This window comes from Jaculus jaculus, chromosome 19, assembly GCF_020740685.1.
Source record: "Jaculus jaculus isolate mJacJac1 chromosome 19, mJacJac1.mat.Y.cur, whole genome shotgun sequence".
Classification (NCBI taxonomy): Eukaryota; Metazoa; Chordata; class Mammalia; order Rodentia; family Dipodidae; genus Jaculus; species Jaculus jaculus.
In genome coordinates this window covers 36574993-36592689 of record NC_059120.1, presented here as the reverse complement: position 1 = coordinate 36592689, position 17697 = coordinate 36574993, and the positions used below count along the sequence as shown (strand labels likewise).

The following is a 17697-nucleotide window of genomic DNA, read 5'->3' as shown; positions in this document are numbered from 1 at the left end:
TTCCGGCTTATAGATTTCAGGGGAACCCCATCAATGGTACAAGCAGCTGGCTCACTTTCATCAATCCAAACAGAGAAACATCACCAACAGGCAACACCACAAAACAGCCAGACCACAATCTGCTCTGCAGACACCTTAAGGCAGGACTCTAGATCTATGCCCGGTGACACACCTCCTGCTCAGTAGGGCTCCACTGGAGACTCGAGTTTCTAGCCTAAGTCCATGAGGCCATACATTCAAGCTACCACGTTCCACCTCTGGCCCCAATGGACTCAAGACCATGTCACAATGCAAACTGCAGTCAGTCGAACTTCACAGGTCCCCATAAACTTTCCTTCTCTGTGTTTAACTTCAGATAATTTCTATTGCTGCTTTTAAGTTTACAAATATTTTTTCCTGCACTGTCTTCTTATCTGTGGATCCTATGTGGAATCACTTTTTCTTTCATAAACTTTAATTTTAAGCTGGGCGTGGTGACACATGCCTTTAATTCCAGCACTTGGAAAGCAGAGGTAGGAGGATTGCCGTGAGTGAGGCCACCTTGAGACCACATAGTGAATTCCAGGTACAGCCTGGGCTACAGTGAGACCCTATTCAAAAAAGAAAAAGAAACTTTAATTTTCATTTCTAGAAGCTCAACTTTTGTTGTTTCATATCTTCTTTTTCTCTGCTTACAATATTCAATCTATCCCTTAGAATTTTGACCATAAATGTCATCAGATGACCTTGTTAACGATTTGTACTGTGTTAGTTTTGGTGAGGTCCAGTTATCTGTTTTCCTCTTCTGTGTGAGCCACACCCTCCTGCTCCTATGGGTTTGGAAATCTTTCCATATGGTTCCATCCATTGAGCATTTACTTTGTTAGATGTTGGAAAATTGTTTGTTCTGTAAATATGCAGTGCTTTTTTCTGTCGTACCAAGTGCATGGGAAGAGTTTAAGAGTCTTCCGTCTCTCTTCTAAGCTTCGCTGGGTACAAGAAGAGAAGCATTGAGTGCAGGCCTTTTCTGTGTCTCATTATGAGGGCAAGACATTGCTGATGGCTCTCTGTCTGCCTGTTTATCACTATTTACCTCCCTGTGTGAGTTCTAGGAACTGCTCTAAGCCAGTAAGGGCTTGTTTTCCTCTCACATCTGTACTGAATGGTGCTCAATGGGATATGGAAGGAAGTCCTACACAGTCTTAACAGTGCTCCTTCCCCATGGCCTTCTCAGTAGCTCTGCCCTGCCGATTGGCCTCCTCTGAGGCCCAGGTCCATGCCATTAATACAGGAAGACCACCAGATCTCCCTTTCCTACACCAGAGCTGGTAAACTCTCTCTAGGCAGCAAGCTCTGACTGCTGTAGGGATCACTTCATCTGTTCCCTTCTGCAAGAGACTATGGTCTTCTTTTTCCTAATGTTCTTGAATCCTGTTGTTTCCTAGTGTCTTGTCATGAGAATGTGGCCAAGAGGCTTTATGGTGGCTCCTGTGGGGGAGGACAGGACAGGACGAGCTAGTTTGAATACGCTCAGCAGGCTCTGCAGGAGAGGTCAGCTGCTCTCTGACACCTCGCCAGGAGTGACTAGGGCAGGCCATTCTGGTGTTTGATCCACAAGAGCCAGATGAGGGAGGTGGAGGCCCCAGATGTTGAAGCGTTAAGAACACAAAAATTAAGGAGGCATTTTTAATGCCAGCTCTGACTGCTAAGATGTGCTAACGGTGTTGTCCTACGATGCCCAGATTTCACCTGCCCTTCCTTCAGTTCTCTCAGGTACCAACTGTGACTCAGGGGAGAGACCGTCCTCCACAGCAGGAGGAGTCTGAGCTGCTCCAGAGTTTGTAGAGGCCGGCTCCACCATTGGAAAATAATGCCGCCTGAGGTTCATCCAAATAATTAGTCTAACACCGTATGTGCTGCATTATTCAGGTGTTTCTCATAAATAGTTAATAGACTGCTGGTGATGATACCACAGATTACCACAACATTGAAGACGAAACTTCCAGGTCCTAGAGATATCATTAGCCTAGTCTAGTTCCATCCACGGCTGGTCCTTCTGCGTGGGCCACTGCACTGCCTGGGCAAGTGGGATCATTTCAGGAACACCCTGGCTGGTGTCTCTGTCAGGCTCCCGGCCCCTCAGCTTGGCTCATATGCTTTTCATTGATAATGAAACTGTTCAAGTACAGAGGTTGCTGACAGACCAAGCAGAATCCTGTTTCTGAGATCCCATATCGCTATCTGACATCATGCTCCCTCCCTGGGCCCAAGAGCCTGCCAGCTTGCCTGCCTGGACCTGCAGAGAATCACAGAGGGACCCACAGGACTAGCCTCACTGGAGAGTCAGGATACTCAGTCTGTAGACACCACCATGTAGGTCTTCCTGGGCCTGGTGACTTTTCACGGATCACATACTTATCCTGTTCACACGCCACACTCCCAGCCTACATTAAGCTATTATTAGAAAAAATAAACCCACCATTTCAACTGTGTCTTCAATGTTCCACTTGGACATCCCACCCTCGCCTCTCAGCTCATTTCATCAAAGATGAAAACCCTTAGACTATGTAGGGACACAGCTCAGTGGTATAACCTTGCCTCCCATGCTTGAAGTCCCAAGTTCTACTCCCAGCATGGAAGAAAAAAATGTCCTTAGACATAGATATTATAGAAAACCTTGTGTCTAGAGTCACTGAAAGGACCTCTGGGCCTGTCAATCAACTAAATTTGCTTGCAGATAGCTGGAAGAAGGTATATTTCTCTGTGGCTCCTATCCCAGTGGCCATCAGATTCTCTAAGCACCCTTTAAGAAACCATGAGGCGTATCTCCTTTCCCAGCCTGACTCCAGCTCCTGGCTTCCCTAGCTTTAGCCCAGCTGCCAGGTCTCCTCACCTATGACCTACAGAATGTTGAGCCTCCCTTGACCTGTGTCCCGCCACCTGGCCATCTCATTTTGCTTGCACCTGTCCAAATTTAGGCACGCCCTCTTCCTCACCAGACCTCACTGTCTCCAATGCATCACTTTTCCCTTAAGTTTCCACCTCTGTCTGGTTACTTCTTTCTAGTCTATATAAAGCTTTAAAAGCTCCCGGTGTTTCCACAAAGCCACAATGACACCTGTCTTTCCTCTGCCTGCCTGTTTTATCTCTGCTTCATGAAGTCTATATTTCTTGACTCACCTCTTATCAGCATTTTCAGCTGCATGTAATCTTCAAAAATTATAATAAGCATCAGTGTACTATCCCTTCCTGAGGTTTAAACCCACTGCCACAATACAGTCTAGCTTACAGATTGAAAGGGAGGGATGGGTGGTCAGCCAACCTAGGCTTAAAACTTGGTCCCAGCAGTTAGCAGCTGGTTGATCTCAGGCAAGTCATTTAACCTTTCTGTACTTTTCTTTCACTGTACAGTCCAGATGATAACATCTACATCATGTTACAGTGCCCAGCCCATAACAACTGCTCAATAATGTGAAAAATCTTTCTTTTCACCTGCATATGCCACAGGTACTTCCCAGGCCTGGAACGGGATTTACATTTTCTCTGTGAAACATCTACTGCCTGGTTCTCCATCCCACTGGGAAATGGCTCCTCCTCGTCCACCACATACACTTGGATTTTCTAAGTTGCCAAGTAGGGGTGCTCGAGCCACAGCCTTTCTTCAAGGCCTGTGTCCACCCCTCCCATCATCTCAGACCCACCTTGCTCCTGAAGCCAGACTGCAAACAGATGCCTAAAGAGAACCCCACTTCAATCTCCCTTTCCTTTCCCTGTGCCGCCGTCAGCCTTTCGGGCCCTCACCGCCCTGGTCTGCAGTTCCTGGTGAGACTCGCCTTCCTGGACGCATGCAGTCACATGGCCAAGCCTCGCCCGGTGTTCCCTTCCTCCTTATCTAACAAGTCCTCATCCTTCCTGTCCTAGGGCAGGCTCACAGCCAGTTCACAGTCACGCCACTTCTGCAGGCTGAACTGGGCCCTGGGTCTCTGGGCTCCTACAGCATCCCATCCCGCCCTGGCCTTGGCCACAGCACTATCATATTCCACTGTAAGTCTTCATTTACAATAAGAGGTGCCGATGTCCTTGAGCTCCTCCGGAGGGTGTCACACACGCGGGGGGCCTGCCTCCCATCTTCTTTCCTGCTTTGTCTTCTCCCGAGCACTCGTGTTGCTAAATAGAAGGTGGCACTGCTCATCTGCCATCTCTCTCCCCCGGAATATGCACTCTGTTAATGCAGAAGCTTTTTATCTATGGCCTAGTGTCCTCGGAGCCTAGAAAAGAGGCTTATTAACAAGGAAGTGTTTAGAAAACATTTGTTACACTACTTAGTTTTATATCCCTGACAGCTAACTCATGCCCGACATATAACAGAAAGTAAGTATGGATTCTTCTCCATTTCCCAGGTTATGTTCTCATAAAACTATTAAAATGAAAGCATCCTGAGTTTCTAAATACATTTAATATACCTAGCCTACTAAACATTGCAGTTTAGCCCACCTTAAGTCGGCATCTATTTATACTGCTCTACAGTTGGGAAAATTCATCATTTACTATAAAGCCTGTTTATGAATTAAATACCTCATCTGATGTATTAGATAAAATAAATAAATAAATAAATAAAATATTTTTTAAAAAAAAGATTTTGCAGGGCTGGAGAGGTGGCTTAGCAGTTAAGGCACTTGCCTGTGAAATCTAAGGAACCAGGTTTGAGTCCCCAGTACCCACGAAAGCCAGATGCACAAGGTGGCACATGCATCTGGAGTTTGTAGTGGCTCAAGGCCCTGTAGTGCCTCTTCTCGCCTAAATAAATAAATAAACAAATAAAATATTAATGTATTGGATAAGTGCTTAGAAAAAACCAACCCTTATGGCACAGAGTGTTGTGTCATGTTGTTTAACCTTCTGCTCACGTGGTGGACTGGCAGGAATCTCCAGCTCACTGAAGCTGCTCAGATATTGCCAGTTGGGCTAAAGATCAAAATTCAGAATTCAAAGTAAGATTTTTTTTCATATTTTATTATTTAATTATTTATTTGAGATGGAGAAGGAAGGAGAGAGAGAGAGAATGGGCATGCCAGGGTCTCTAGCCACTGTAGATGAACTCCAGATGCATGTGCTCCCTTGTGCATCTGGTTTACGTGTGTCCTGGAGAGTCAAACCAGGATTCTCTGGCTTTGCAGGCAAATGCCTTAACCTCTAAGCCATATCTCCAGCCCCAGAGTGTGATTTCTATTGAACAAGAATTGCTCTTGCACCATTGTAAAGTTAAAAAGTCTTAAATTGTCATTTGGAGACTCTGCACATGTTCTTGGGTAGATAAATGCTCATTACATAGCTAGCTTGCTCTAAACAGGTCAAACATAGGCTTGAGGAGGTAGTTTAGTCAGTAAAGTACTTGCCTCACAAGCATGAGGACTTGAGTTTGATCCCTAGTATCCACATAAAAATGCTGAGTGTAGGAGCACATGTCCTTAATCTTAGTGCTGAGGAGGCAGAAACAGGAGGATGCCTGGGGCTCTCTGGCCAGCCAATCTAGCTTAATCAGTGAGGTTCAGGACATTGAGAAATCCTGTCTCAAAAAGAAGTAGAAAAGCACTCTTCTGGTCTCCACCCACCCCTCCCCACACACAGGTACACATACACATACATTTAAAAACTTTCAAACACAAGTGTTGGATGCAGTGTTTCTTACTTTCTGGTCCTAGCCATTCAATTTTAAATTCTCTCTATGTCAGTATAAGTCCTCCTTGCCCTTAAGATATCCTGGACAGGGCCTGGAGAGATGGCTTAGCAGTTAAGGCACTTGCCTGCAAAGCCAAGGGATACTGGTCCAATTCCCAGGACCCACATAAACCAGATGCACAAGGGGGCACAAGCATCTAGAGTTTGTTTGCAGTGGCTGGAGGCCCTGGTGTGCCCATTCTCTCTCTCTTTCTCTATCTCTCTCTCTAAATAAAATAAAAAAATATATCCTGGACACTGTTCCCTTCATACCCTTGTCTACATTCAAACAGAAACGCCACTGGCCCAATTACTCCACACAGACATGGAGCCCTTGAGACAAACATTCCCTATTCAAGATGCTGTGTTCCATCTATGACTTTTCTGCTTCTCTCCTCCTTCAAGGGGTAGATAAGCTGACCACCCCTCGGAAGCCCTCCCTGGTTACTCAGGTCTGTGGGACTCATGATTCTCATCACCATGGCTTCTCATCATTACCATTATGAACTGAGAAGCAGATATTAAATGAATAGATTTTTATAGAAAACAGTCTTTTAAAGGATCAGTACTTTTTAACATTTCTAGTATTTTGGGCAGAAAAGGTTTTAACATTTTGTCTCACCTTCCTGGTCTTCTTAAATAGAACAGTTTAGACAGAACACCATCTACAATGCAGAATCATCTCTATGCATATGGTTGTGTGCCAAGAGAAATACCTGGTAAGATTACTGCATGGAATCACACAGTCCTCACAATGGTCTCTGTGGTCATTTGAATGGATGACTCTCCATATATTCAGGATTTTATTAAAGTTTGTAATTTAGGTCTGCAGCCACCTGGTTGGAGGAGGTGTCACTGTGGGTGCATCCTAGAGTCCAGCCCTAAGATGTGGGAGTGGATTTGGAATTCCAGTCTAAAGATATGCAAAATGCCTGAGCTTTGCCTGGAGCTCCTAAGCATGCTTACGAACTGTGCCTGATCTGGAAGTTCATCTCAGCAACCCAAGGCTGTCTGCTTCAGAATTGGTACCAGAATGTGGAGTGTGGCTGAGATGAATCTGACCATGTGGATTTTGGTCTTTTGGAACTTTTTGTGCTGGAGGAATAGGAAATTTGCTGCTTGAAAGTGAAGATGCCTTATGGAGTGGCAAGCCAAGTGTTTTATTTTTTTTTTAATCTTTTATCACATTTCCCAGGTTTTGGCACCCACACGTGGCAAACCTCATGGCAGTTTGTACATACATTTACATATATACACATTTAAGTTTAAAGCTCTAGCTTTCTCATTAAACCTGTGTTCAGGCTCCATTGTTTTTTTCTTTTTTAAAGGTAAAATGGTAAGATAAAAATCAGGGAGAATGTGAAATAGCTGTAATTTACAACTTTTGTTTGAACTAAGGGGAGACACTCTGAAGCAAAATCCATCTCCTTTTAACATTTTTAATGTTTACAATAAAATAAACAGAAAGCCACTTATACACTCAGTGTGGTTTAACAAGCTAGCTGAGGACTGATATTTTGTGGTCATCTAAGAGAACTTTGTGTGTGTGTGTGTGTGTGTGTGTGTGTGTGTGTGTGTGTGTGTATTTGGTTTTTGGAAGTAGGGTCTCCCTCTAGCCCAAGCTGACCTTGAACTCACAGTGATTCTCCTACCTCTGCCTCCTGAGGGCTGGGATTAAAAACATGTGCTACCACACCCAGCTTAAAAGACTATGGACTATTCTGATGAGTTGGAGACTGCTAACTGCAGAGGGAATTGTATTTGGAGGCTTTGCTTATGAACTTTCTGAGGAGAAGGAAAGATGGCAGAGAACTTCGTTGGAACTGTGCTACCAGCACAAGAGCTGGCTGCATTCTGCTGACCATAGCCAAAGATCTTGACGAAGGCTAAACGTGTAATGGACTGATGTGCTTGACTAAAGATATGGACTGAGAGATTTATGATTTAAAATTGGAAAAACTCCAGCAAGTTTAAAATCATTGGCAGAGACTGGTTTTTGGTTACTGAAGCTGCTATTGTTAAACACATTAACAATCTTCAGGAAGATGGTCCAACTGCTTTACATGAAAACAATGGGGAGAATGTCTGAGGTGATTTTAACCCAGAAAGACTATGATAGAAATACAAACTCTTTTGGAAAAGAGTTCACTGGAGAAGGAACCTGCTTTTCAAGGTTACGATTTACTTTGTCCCCGAATTAAGAACATGGCTGTGTCTTGCACACCTGTTGTTGGTTTGGGAAGCATGAAAAAGGTATGGAGTGGTCATGAAGCACACATGGTGTCAGGAGCCACTGCTGAGACACAGCACATAGCCAGGGCCTGATGACCCTCATTAATAGGCTGGTGAGCCATTGGAAGATGGACCATGGTTTGCAGTATAGACCCAATGATTTTTAGATTTTTATCAGGACTGTGCAAGGGCTACCATGGAGGCTGTTGGCTAGGGATGGAAATTTTCCCTGGCTACTCAGCCCAGCTGGAGTGGCAGAATTTAGATTCCTCTGGTCACTGGTTATGATATTGGACTTGACCGGCAGATGTTTGATATTTGCTTGATGGTTATTGAGTTTGCATTGTTCTAGTCTCTCCTTGTTATACCTTATAGCAGTGAAATGTTTACTCTGTGCTTTTATGTTAGAAATATATAACTTGATTGATTTTACAGGACTCGCAGCTAAGAGACCATCTTAAATCTCAGAGGAGACTTGGGACTTTAGAACTATCTTAAGTTGGTAAAGATTTGGGGAACCTTTAAAGTTGGCCTGAATACAATTTACAATGTGAGATGGTTATGAATCTATTGGAGGTTAGGGGTGAAATGTGGTAGTTTGAATGCCTGGCCCCCAATATATTCAGGATTTTATTAAAGTTTGTAATTTAGATCTGTAGCCACCTGGCTGGAGGAGGTGTCACTGTGGGTGCATCCTAGAGTCCAGCCCTAAGGTGTGGCTTGAAATTCCAGCTGAAAGATATGCAAAGGGCTTGAGCTTTTCCTGGAGTTCCTAGGGGTTCTTATAACTGTGCCTGATCTGGAAGTTCATCTCGGACCATCTGAGACTGTCTGCTACAGTCCCTTTGTAGTCCTTAGAATCTCTCTGAGGTGAACACTAAGAGTCCTCTAATAAATTCATAATCAACAGTGGGCTAAGGAGTAAGAAAATAGAGATTATTCAAATCTGCACAAACAGGCTCTTTAGTGTGGATGAGAGAATCTTCTGCTTGTAAGTCTATCCTCTTTAAGTTGGGGCTTATGAAAGGTTTTCAGTTGATCAGAGACTTTTCCTATTTAGCTTTTGGTTTTCAATTGTATTCAGAATTCTTGATGTTGAATAGGTGACTTTTTCAAATGTGTGCTTTCAGTGCATTTAGCATTGTATATAACATCTGGTGTTGTAAATTATTTTTATGTGAGCAGACATCATGACTTTTCAAGTAGATTGTTCCCTGGCTAGCTTAGTAACTTCCTGAGGGCAAGAAGTCTTAGTCATTCATTTATTTGTGATGGATATTATAAGTAAGTGCTATGTGGGGAGATCTGTGACAGAAAACAAGGTGAACCAGGTAGGGTTGTACATGCCTGTAATCTCACCTCAAGAGGTGGGGGCAGAAGGCGGTGGGGGGGAGAGGGTGGAGAGGGAGAGAGAGATTGAGAAGAAGGGAGGGAAGGAGGGAGAGAGGATATGATAAATGTAAATAGCCAATGCAAAGCACAAAGGTAAACATAAAAAAGCAGTGTAGAGCTGGAGAGACAGCTCAGCAGTTAAGGCACTTGCCTACAAAGCCTAAATGCCCGGGTTTGATTCCCCAGTACCCATGTAAAGCTGGATACACAAAGTGGTACATGCCTCTAGAGTTCATTTGCAGTGTCTAGAAGCCCTGGAGTGCCCATTCCTATTCTTTCTTTCTCTCTCTCTCTCTGCTTGCAAATAAATAAATAAAAATGGTTTTAAAAAATTCATGCAAACAAGGGAAGAGACTGTATGTTGGTTAAGAGACCTGGGGCAGGCTTTCTTTAACTGAGGATCCAAGTTGAGTCCTGGTAGAGAAAGGCCCAAGAATTCAGAAGCCCAGAAATACTACCATGCTCCAAAGGGAGCTTAAGCGGGCCCCTGCATACCTCAAACTCCAGGCTTTACTCTCTGTTGAAAGCAAGTAAAGAATCCCTCTTCTCATTATATCAGAGCCTGCTCCTCATATAAAACTAGGTAAAAAGGGCATGAGATAGCCCTCAAGGATGGGAAATAAGTAATGAAGTGAACCACTTATTTGGTTTCTGTAAATAGCCTGCACCATAAGCTGTAGCAGCCTGCCTCAGACCAGCAAGGTCATAGGAGGCTGATACCACACTCTACTACCCCCACCTAAGGACCTGCGCAAATGCTGACCACCAAGGTCATAAGAGAATGATTGGTCCACGAGGGGCTTGAACAAATTAAACTAATTGGCTTATAGAAACTATGGGGTGGCACAAACTGACTGGCTTGCACCCCACGGGCTCCTGATATTAAAAAAATGATTGGTCTAATGCACAGGCTTTGTTAGAAACCCTATAAAAACTCCCGTTCCTGCATTCGGGGCTCTGCAGTCCCCTATCCCTGTGCGGTGTACGACTGTGGGCCCCAGCGCGCTTGGAATAAAATCCTCTTGCAGTTTGCATCAAGACCGCTTCTCGTGAATGATTTGGGGTGTCACCATATCCAGGCAGAGCGTGGGGTCCTCGTTTTGGGGGTTCTTACATTAGACAGGGTGAATCTCAACAGGTCACATTATAAACAAGCTCTGGGAAATACTGAGAAGGGGGGGGGGGTGAAATTTATGATGCACGTGTAGCATGTAGTCGAGTTTCGAGAACACCTGACACATGGCACCTCTCCTCCTCAAATGAGTCTGGAATAAGTGGATTAGCAAGACAGAGGAGTAGCACATGACTCCCACAATGCTATTTTTGATCTAATCAAGATGAAGTTGGAAGTGTAAACTTCAGGTAAAAGTTGAGTGAGCCTTCTCAGCACAGGGACTTGCTCTAGCTCAGGCCTCTAGCTTCCATAGATCACCACCCAGTGCCCAGGATGGTTTCCTGCTGAACCTTACAACCTTAAAACTAAAGACTGTTGGGTCAAAATGAATAGTAAATGGCACTTATGGGGAAATTTATTATTTTAAAAGTTGACTAAGGAGCCCCCTTTCCCACTAAGACTGTGAGACGACAAGACATAATAATCTAGAGTGAATTGGATGAAAATGAATATAATTGTTGTGAAATAAATATATAGAATAATCAAAATTATCATTCTCTGAGATCTCTGTATTACATTGGGGCTATTCAGGAGCATCATGACTTCCACTGGAAAGCCCTGGACTGCCATCATTTTGCAGGCTCTAAACAAGCCTCTGTTCAGAACTGTACAGTTAATGGTGGGCAGTGTCTACCTGATAAATTTGGTTGCTGGAGTGTATATCCTCTGCCTTCTAGTGTCCACACAGGGGTTGGATCCCAGTGGCTTCTGGTCGCTAGGATTGGTGAAAATCAGTTACATGGGACATCTGATGTACTCTTAAGGAAGCGGCATAGGTCGTGGTGGTGCATATTTTAATGCCAGCACTTGAGAGGCTGAGGTAGGAGGATCACTATGTTTGAGCCCAGCCTGAGCTAGAGACCCTGTGCCAGCCCTCCTCTACCCCACCAGCCTCAAAAACTAATAATAATAAAGTAGTATATATAGTGGAGAACATGAAGTGGTGAGAGAGGGCTTCTAGGGGCTACAGGTTCCTGAATACAGCTAGTTCAGGATGAGCCCGAGTTTGCCAGTCCTCATCACTTCCAGTACTCTTGCAGACAACCCTTGCAAATTCAGTACTTCACAACACATTGCTCCCAGGGGAGAATACTGTTAAGGTAGCTGCTATATATGGATACTGGACATGGGTTCCAGTGTTAACAGCTAAGTAAGGAGAGTGCAAATGCTCATGAAAATAGTTGTCAGTTGCTCAACACCCACTAAGGCACTGTCCACTTTCTAGAATCCTCACCACTTTTCAGACAGAAAAGCCCAGAGAGAGGGAAGCAGTCCTGGCTGAATCAGCCTGGAACCTTTGGCTCCTGGCCTTCAGAGATGTGTTCTCTTCCAGCAGTTTCCAGGAGGCCAGGGGAAGGGTGGGGTGCGCGGATGCCTGCACTGGTCTCTGGTCCAGGAGGAGCAGTGGCTTGGACGGTCATTTGTAGGGTCTCTTCTTGGGCTAGGTAGGGTTTGAGTGCAAGTGCTATTTAGGCTGAAATGTGGGCACGGATGAGCAGTTGTGTGCATGAGTGTGTGTGGGGGGGGAGTGGAGCCATGTGAAGATGTGATTTAGGGCTCTGTAAGTATGACCCTAAGAATGTGCGTGTTCGTGTAAGTGTTAGAGCCTGAGGGTGCAAGTATGTTGGGGTGCTGGGTGGGAGGTGTCGATCGCTGGGGCATGTTCTCGAGGTGGTATGCTGGGTTGTGTGTTCGCCTGTGACTGGGTACGTGAGTGGTGAGTGTGTGTGTGTGCGCGCGCGCGCGTGTGCTGGTCCCCAGCCTAGGGCTCGCTGTGCGAGTGGGACCTGGGCGGCCGCCCCGCCCTTCGCTGCAGGTGGGCCGGGCCGGCCTCGGGGCCGCGGCGCTCGCTGCTCGCAGCTCTTGGCTGGCGGCCGCCGGGCTCGCGGGGCTGGGCCGGGGCTGCGGGGCGGCGCCGGGACAGGAAGCGGAAAGCAGCAGTGCGGCGGCGGCGGCGGCGGCGGCGGCGGCGGGGCTCTCTCTCCAGGAGCCCAGCGCAGGCCGCGGAGCTGGGGTCGCTGCGAGCCGAGACCGCGGGCCGCGGGAGGCCGGCCGCCGGCGCGGAGGTGAGTCCCGGGGGAGGCGGGCGCCGCGGCGGCCCCGGGGCAGACCTCGGGCTGGAGGTGCCCCGCCCCGTCTCCGGGCGCCCCTGCGCCCTGGGACCCAGATCGGGGTTCGGGGCCTCGAGCCAGAAGCTCCCCTGGGGACCGCGCCCGGGTAGGGCTTCCCGGGCCATCGCTTCTCCCACCCCTGTCCCGGGTGCCCTTCAGCCCCTGCCCGGCTGTCTCCGCCGCACCCCACTTCTCTGAGACCCGCGTTGTCCGCCCGCACCTCGGTCGCCCCTTCTTCTCCCCGGATGGCCTATGGGGTGCGCCCTCGGGTGCGCGTGCCGGGGCGGCGGCTGCCGGCCGCAGTGCCCGCCGTGCGGGGTGGGGTCCGGGCGGCCGCGGGAAGCGATCGGGGTTCGCGGGCCCCGGGGTCTCCGGCCGGTCGCCTGGCACCGGGACGGAGCTGGCCGGGGTTGCCCACCTCGCTGCCGAGCCGCGGGCCGGGCAGCCGGGGGCGCGGCCGGCTGCGCACCGCGGAGCGCAACAGGCAGGTAGGAGTTTACTTTCAAAAACGCCGGGGTGGAGCGAGGCGGCGGCGGGAGGAGGAGGAGGAGGCGCTGCCCGCCGCGGCCCGCCCTGGGGAGTCCGCCCCGCCGGGCCTCCGTCCGCCGCCGCTGCACCGAGGCTCATCCCGCAGTCCTTGAACTGCCCCGAGCAACGAACGCGCCCCGGGAAGGGCGAAGCTTCGTGGAAATTGAAACGCGTCAGTGGCGGAGGTAGGAGTGGGGCGGCGCGGCGGCCCGCGGCCGGGATGAGCTGGGACGCTTGGAGCCTGGGAATCTCGAGGGCTCGCTTCTCCAGACGGGGAATGATACCCACACCGCGAAGCGAGCGCCTTGCGAGGCTCGTGGAGAGGTGTCGGGGCCCTTTATTAGGACTTTTGGGGCTGGCACGTGCATTTTGTTAACATCGGAGGAGGCTGTGGTTGGAATGCATGCATATTTACACACTTACTCCAAACGCTAACAAGCTGTAAAGAACCTGGCATTTTTACTGACATGTTTATAAATTTTACAGGGTTTGCTGAAAAATATTATAACTTGTGTCACCAATCAACAGTGCTAATTAGCGTGCTCCTTCTAGTGGGTGTGTTGATTACACAGTTCCTAGGCTCTTTAAGTGAGATGGCAGAGACTGTCTGAATCCTGGGAGATGTAATTAACCATTTTATGTAACCACTAATTAGAGTTTTTACAATTGAATTAAATCAATGTGATGTAGTTGGGGCTTTGATTTGTGAGAGGAAACTCTTATTCTGCATATTAAAGAAATAAGGAACTTTACCAGGAGCGCTTAGCATTTCTGAGGTTAGCTATTCTTAATAGGATTAGTGAAAATACAGTGTGAAATTTCCAGTTACGAAGCTGACAGTGTGACTGGGTTGCAACTTTATTTGTAAGTAAAATGAGAGGAGAAGCCGGGCGTGGTGGCACACGCCTTTAATCCCAGCACTGGAGAGGCAGAGGTAGGAGGATCGCCATGAGTTCAAGGCCACCCTGAGACTACCGAGTGAATTCCAGGTCAGCCTGGGCTAGAGAAAAGAGAGAAGAATCTTCAGAGTGGCATAGTTAAGACTGTCTGCCAAGAGGTATATTTTTATTGTCTTATTTATTGAGCAATAGGATGAAACCATAAAGGAAATTAAAAAATTTCCTCACCAGGCAACAATTCCATGACACTCTCTGGTGAATTAATAATGGTTGAGTGAGGCAAATATGCTTCTTTTATTCTCCTAACATAGACACACCCTGTTTCACTGCCCTAGACTTAGCTGCTGTTTGGGTTGGATGGGCCCTTACCGCACTGGATCATTATCAGAGGTTCCACCTGGGCTGGAGTTTGCTTGATGAAGCCTGGAACTGTTTTGACTCCTGCATAATGCTTGGGCCTCTGAACCTATGAGTAGGAGTTGAGGTTGCAGAATGCCTTGTGAGGTTGTAAGTGGTTTGGAACAATTTACTATTGTTGCCTGCACTCCTCTATGTAAATAAACAATCCTGGTAATTGCTACATTGCTGCACATTTCCCTTAGCTAAGAACACAGGTTCTGCAATTCGTTTTTCAAAGTTCAGGCCCTTGCTGTAGCACTCGACAGCATGCGGCCGTGGCCGCCTCAACTGTGTCATCAGATTCATCTTTCATCTTCCTTAAAGGCTGGTGCTGAAGATGGGCGTATTACATGTGAACAACTTAAAAACTTTCTGGGGTGTGTGTACATGTATGTGGAGGGGGCAGAGGAGGATGTTGGGTGTCCCCCTCTGTCATTCTTCCACCTTATTTCCTTGAGACAGTCCTTCACTGAATCAGGAGCTCTCATTTTTCAGCCAGATGGCTGACCTGAGCCAGAGCGAGCCAAGGCTGGCCTTGCCCGGGTGCGCACTCAGCACACCTGGCTTTTTTCCATGGGTGCTGGGGATCTGAACTCAGGTCCTCATGCTTGTGCAGAGACCTCTTTTCCTCCCTGAGCCATCTCCCCAGCCCCATTAAAACAGAACACCCAGTAAGTACTTGATGTTAAGCCCTGTCTGGGTTCTCTGTGAAGTGAACTGGCTGTGGCTGGACCCTGCTGTACGTGACAGGTGGTTTGGGCATGGCTGCTCTGCCTATGTCCACAAGGAGGACAAGATGACGTGCCTGTGGCTGGACATCTTCTGACAGTTTGGGTTTCCCTGAAGCCTGAAGAAGAGGAACCCACATTCTCTGCTGCTCTCTCCACCTGTGTCCTTGCAAATATCACTTAGAGTCACTGGACACACCACTATGGGATTTACACATTGACAGTGCTTATGAAATCTATCTGTGAAGCTTAAAAGTCTAGTTAGGGGACAAGAGACTGCTTGGAAACGAATACCCATCTTAGAACCCTAGATACAATAACTATTCACAGTTCTTCTAAATCTATATCCAGATGCTAGAGACATTTCACAGATAATGAATTAATGAATGAAGCCAGTGTTTTTCTGGGAATGTGAAGTAGAACCACTGGCCACTCTGGTAATGTGAGTTGTGAGTAGTGGCCCAGAGTTATTTATTCAGAAGGCCTCTATTGCTTTACAAGAACATTGGACTTGTCACAGGTGTCCCAAGTCTGCAGATCCTCAGTGACTTGGGTGATATTTTATGCTTTATAGATGCAAATTCGACAGAATGTCTCCTGGGCCTGTAAAGGACAGAATGGAATTTATTACTTAGTTGCAGTTAATAATAGCTATTAGAAGTGACCTCACATGGACCAAAACTGCATGGAGTCCGGTGATACAGAAGCCACGTGCCGCACAGCGTCCTCCTCACTGAAGGACTGGTCGGTGGGCTTCATGAGTGCTCCCACGTGCTAGTCTCAGTTCTAAACGATTCAATGAGCCATTTCAATACCCACGCATTGCAGTCAGCTTCACATTGCTGGCAGAAAACACCCGACCAAGAGCAGCTTATGGGATGAAAGGGTTTATCTTGTCTTACAGACTCGAGGGGAAGCTCCATGATGCCAGGGGAAAATGATGGCATGAGCAGGGGGTGGACATCACCTCCTGGCCAACATCAGGTGGACAGCAGCAGCAAGAGATTGTGTCAAACACTGTCAAGGGGAGCTCCTCTAACACTCATAAGCCCACCCCCAACAATGCTGTGCCTCCAGGAGGATCCAGTTCCCAAATTGCCACAAGCCTGGGACGTAACATTCAGAACACATTTGGGGGACACCTGAATCAAACCACCAAGCTTATAAAGAGTGTGTTGTAGTTTGGATCCAGAATGTCCTGTAAAGGCCCATGGGCTGTAATCTTGGTCCCTCACCCATGGAACATGTTTTATTGCTAGGGAAACCCAGGCATAGAGAAGGTAAGTAACTTGCCCTAAGTTCACACATCTAATAAATGCCTGACTCAGGATTTGAAAGCTGATGGTCTGACTCTAGGACCTTGTTCATATGCTACTCCTGTCTAGAAGAAAAGCTGACTTTAGACATTATTTCAATAGTCATTTTCCCTTCAGTGTCATATGATTAAGTGTATACTTGCAGAAAAGTGTTGGCTTTGAGATATAATGTAGATATTTACTGGAGTAAGCCCTTTAGAATTTTCTATGCAGGAAAATCAGATATTCAGAGTAAGTGCACAGGTTATATAGGAACATTTGCATCAGAAATGCCTTTCCATTGGACAAAACATCCATTGCAGAAGGACCCTGATGGCTTCCATGTGGGTGTGTATCTGTATTTCTTACACAGTAGCTTTCTACCTTCCCTTGCAGAGCCCCCTTAATTAATAGCTCTAGGCAGAGCTGTTGATGTTTTTATAACTTCCTTTTCATGGAGGTTAGCTTATGTTTACCAGGGTCATTACCATGACCTATTATTTCCCTCACATGATTCTTTTTTCTGACCACTATTTTCCTTTTAAGTAAGAGTCAGGAGTTATTTGCGGACTGACTTTGCTGTGGTCAATGGTCGCAATGGAGGTTTTTTCCAAAAATTTGTCAGGGCACTCTAGAATTTAAGATGCTACACTCAGACAAAAATGCCCCGTGCATGTGTCTCAGCTGCGTTCTCCTTGCTGTCAAGGCCATGTGGTTTGATGAGCTCTGGCCCAGACCCAACAAGGTGGATGCTCTTGGGCAGAAGCTGAAAGAACAGATGCTCATCTTTCCTGAACACCTCTGGACTGTGCCCTTAGTGCTGAGCAGGCTGCTGGGCATGCCCTCAGAGCAGCTCTACTCTGGATAGCGCTACATCACTGCTGTCTAGTATCAGCCATTCCCCCATATCCTTTATGCAAAACCCTTTATTCATTCAGCAGATGTTGATTGGACGCTGTTGTGTTCTAGGAGCTGGAACAATAGTAAGGAAAGGAGTACCTGTCTCTGGTACCTATACTGAAACCTCTACTAAAAACCCGATTTTAAGTAATCACACAAAGAAATAAATGTATAACAGGAAATTTGGGTAGGGAAAGACAGGTGCTCAGATGGGGCTGATATGAACGGAAGGATCAGAATAGATTTTAAATTGAATGAGATTAGGTAAAATAGGGCACATGAAAGGAGGGAGTACCAGTAGGTAAATTGGGCTCTACCAAGGCCCTGAGGCTAGAAAGAACT

General features: G+C 46.9%; 1 protein-coding gene across 3 annotated transcripts in view; it reads left to right on the top strand.

Annotated features, from left to right (window-relative positions):
• The first annotated feature begins 12508 nt into the window (after positions 1-12508).
• Vangl1 (VANGL planar cell polarity protein 1) overlaps positions 12509-17697 on the top strand; it is a 48685-nt gene continuing 43496 nt past the window's right edge. Inside the window, exon 1 of one of the 3 annotated variants that reach the window (XM_045138374.1) lies at positions 12509-12561. The gene's annotated coding sequence lies outside the window, so the exon portion shown is untranslated. Of the gene's footprint in view, positions 12562-13300; positions 13320-17697 lie in introns of those variants that run through there. The other 2 variants (XM_045138373.1, XM_045138375.1) reach the window with 2 other exon arrangements.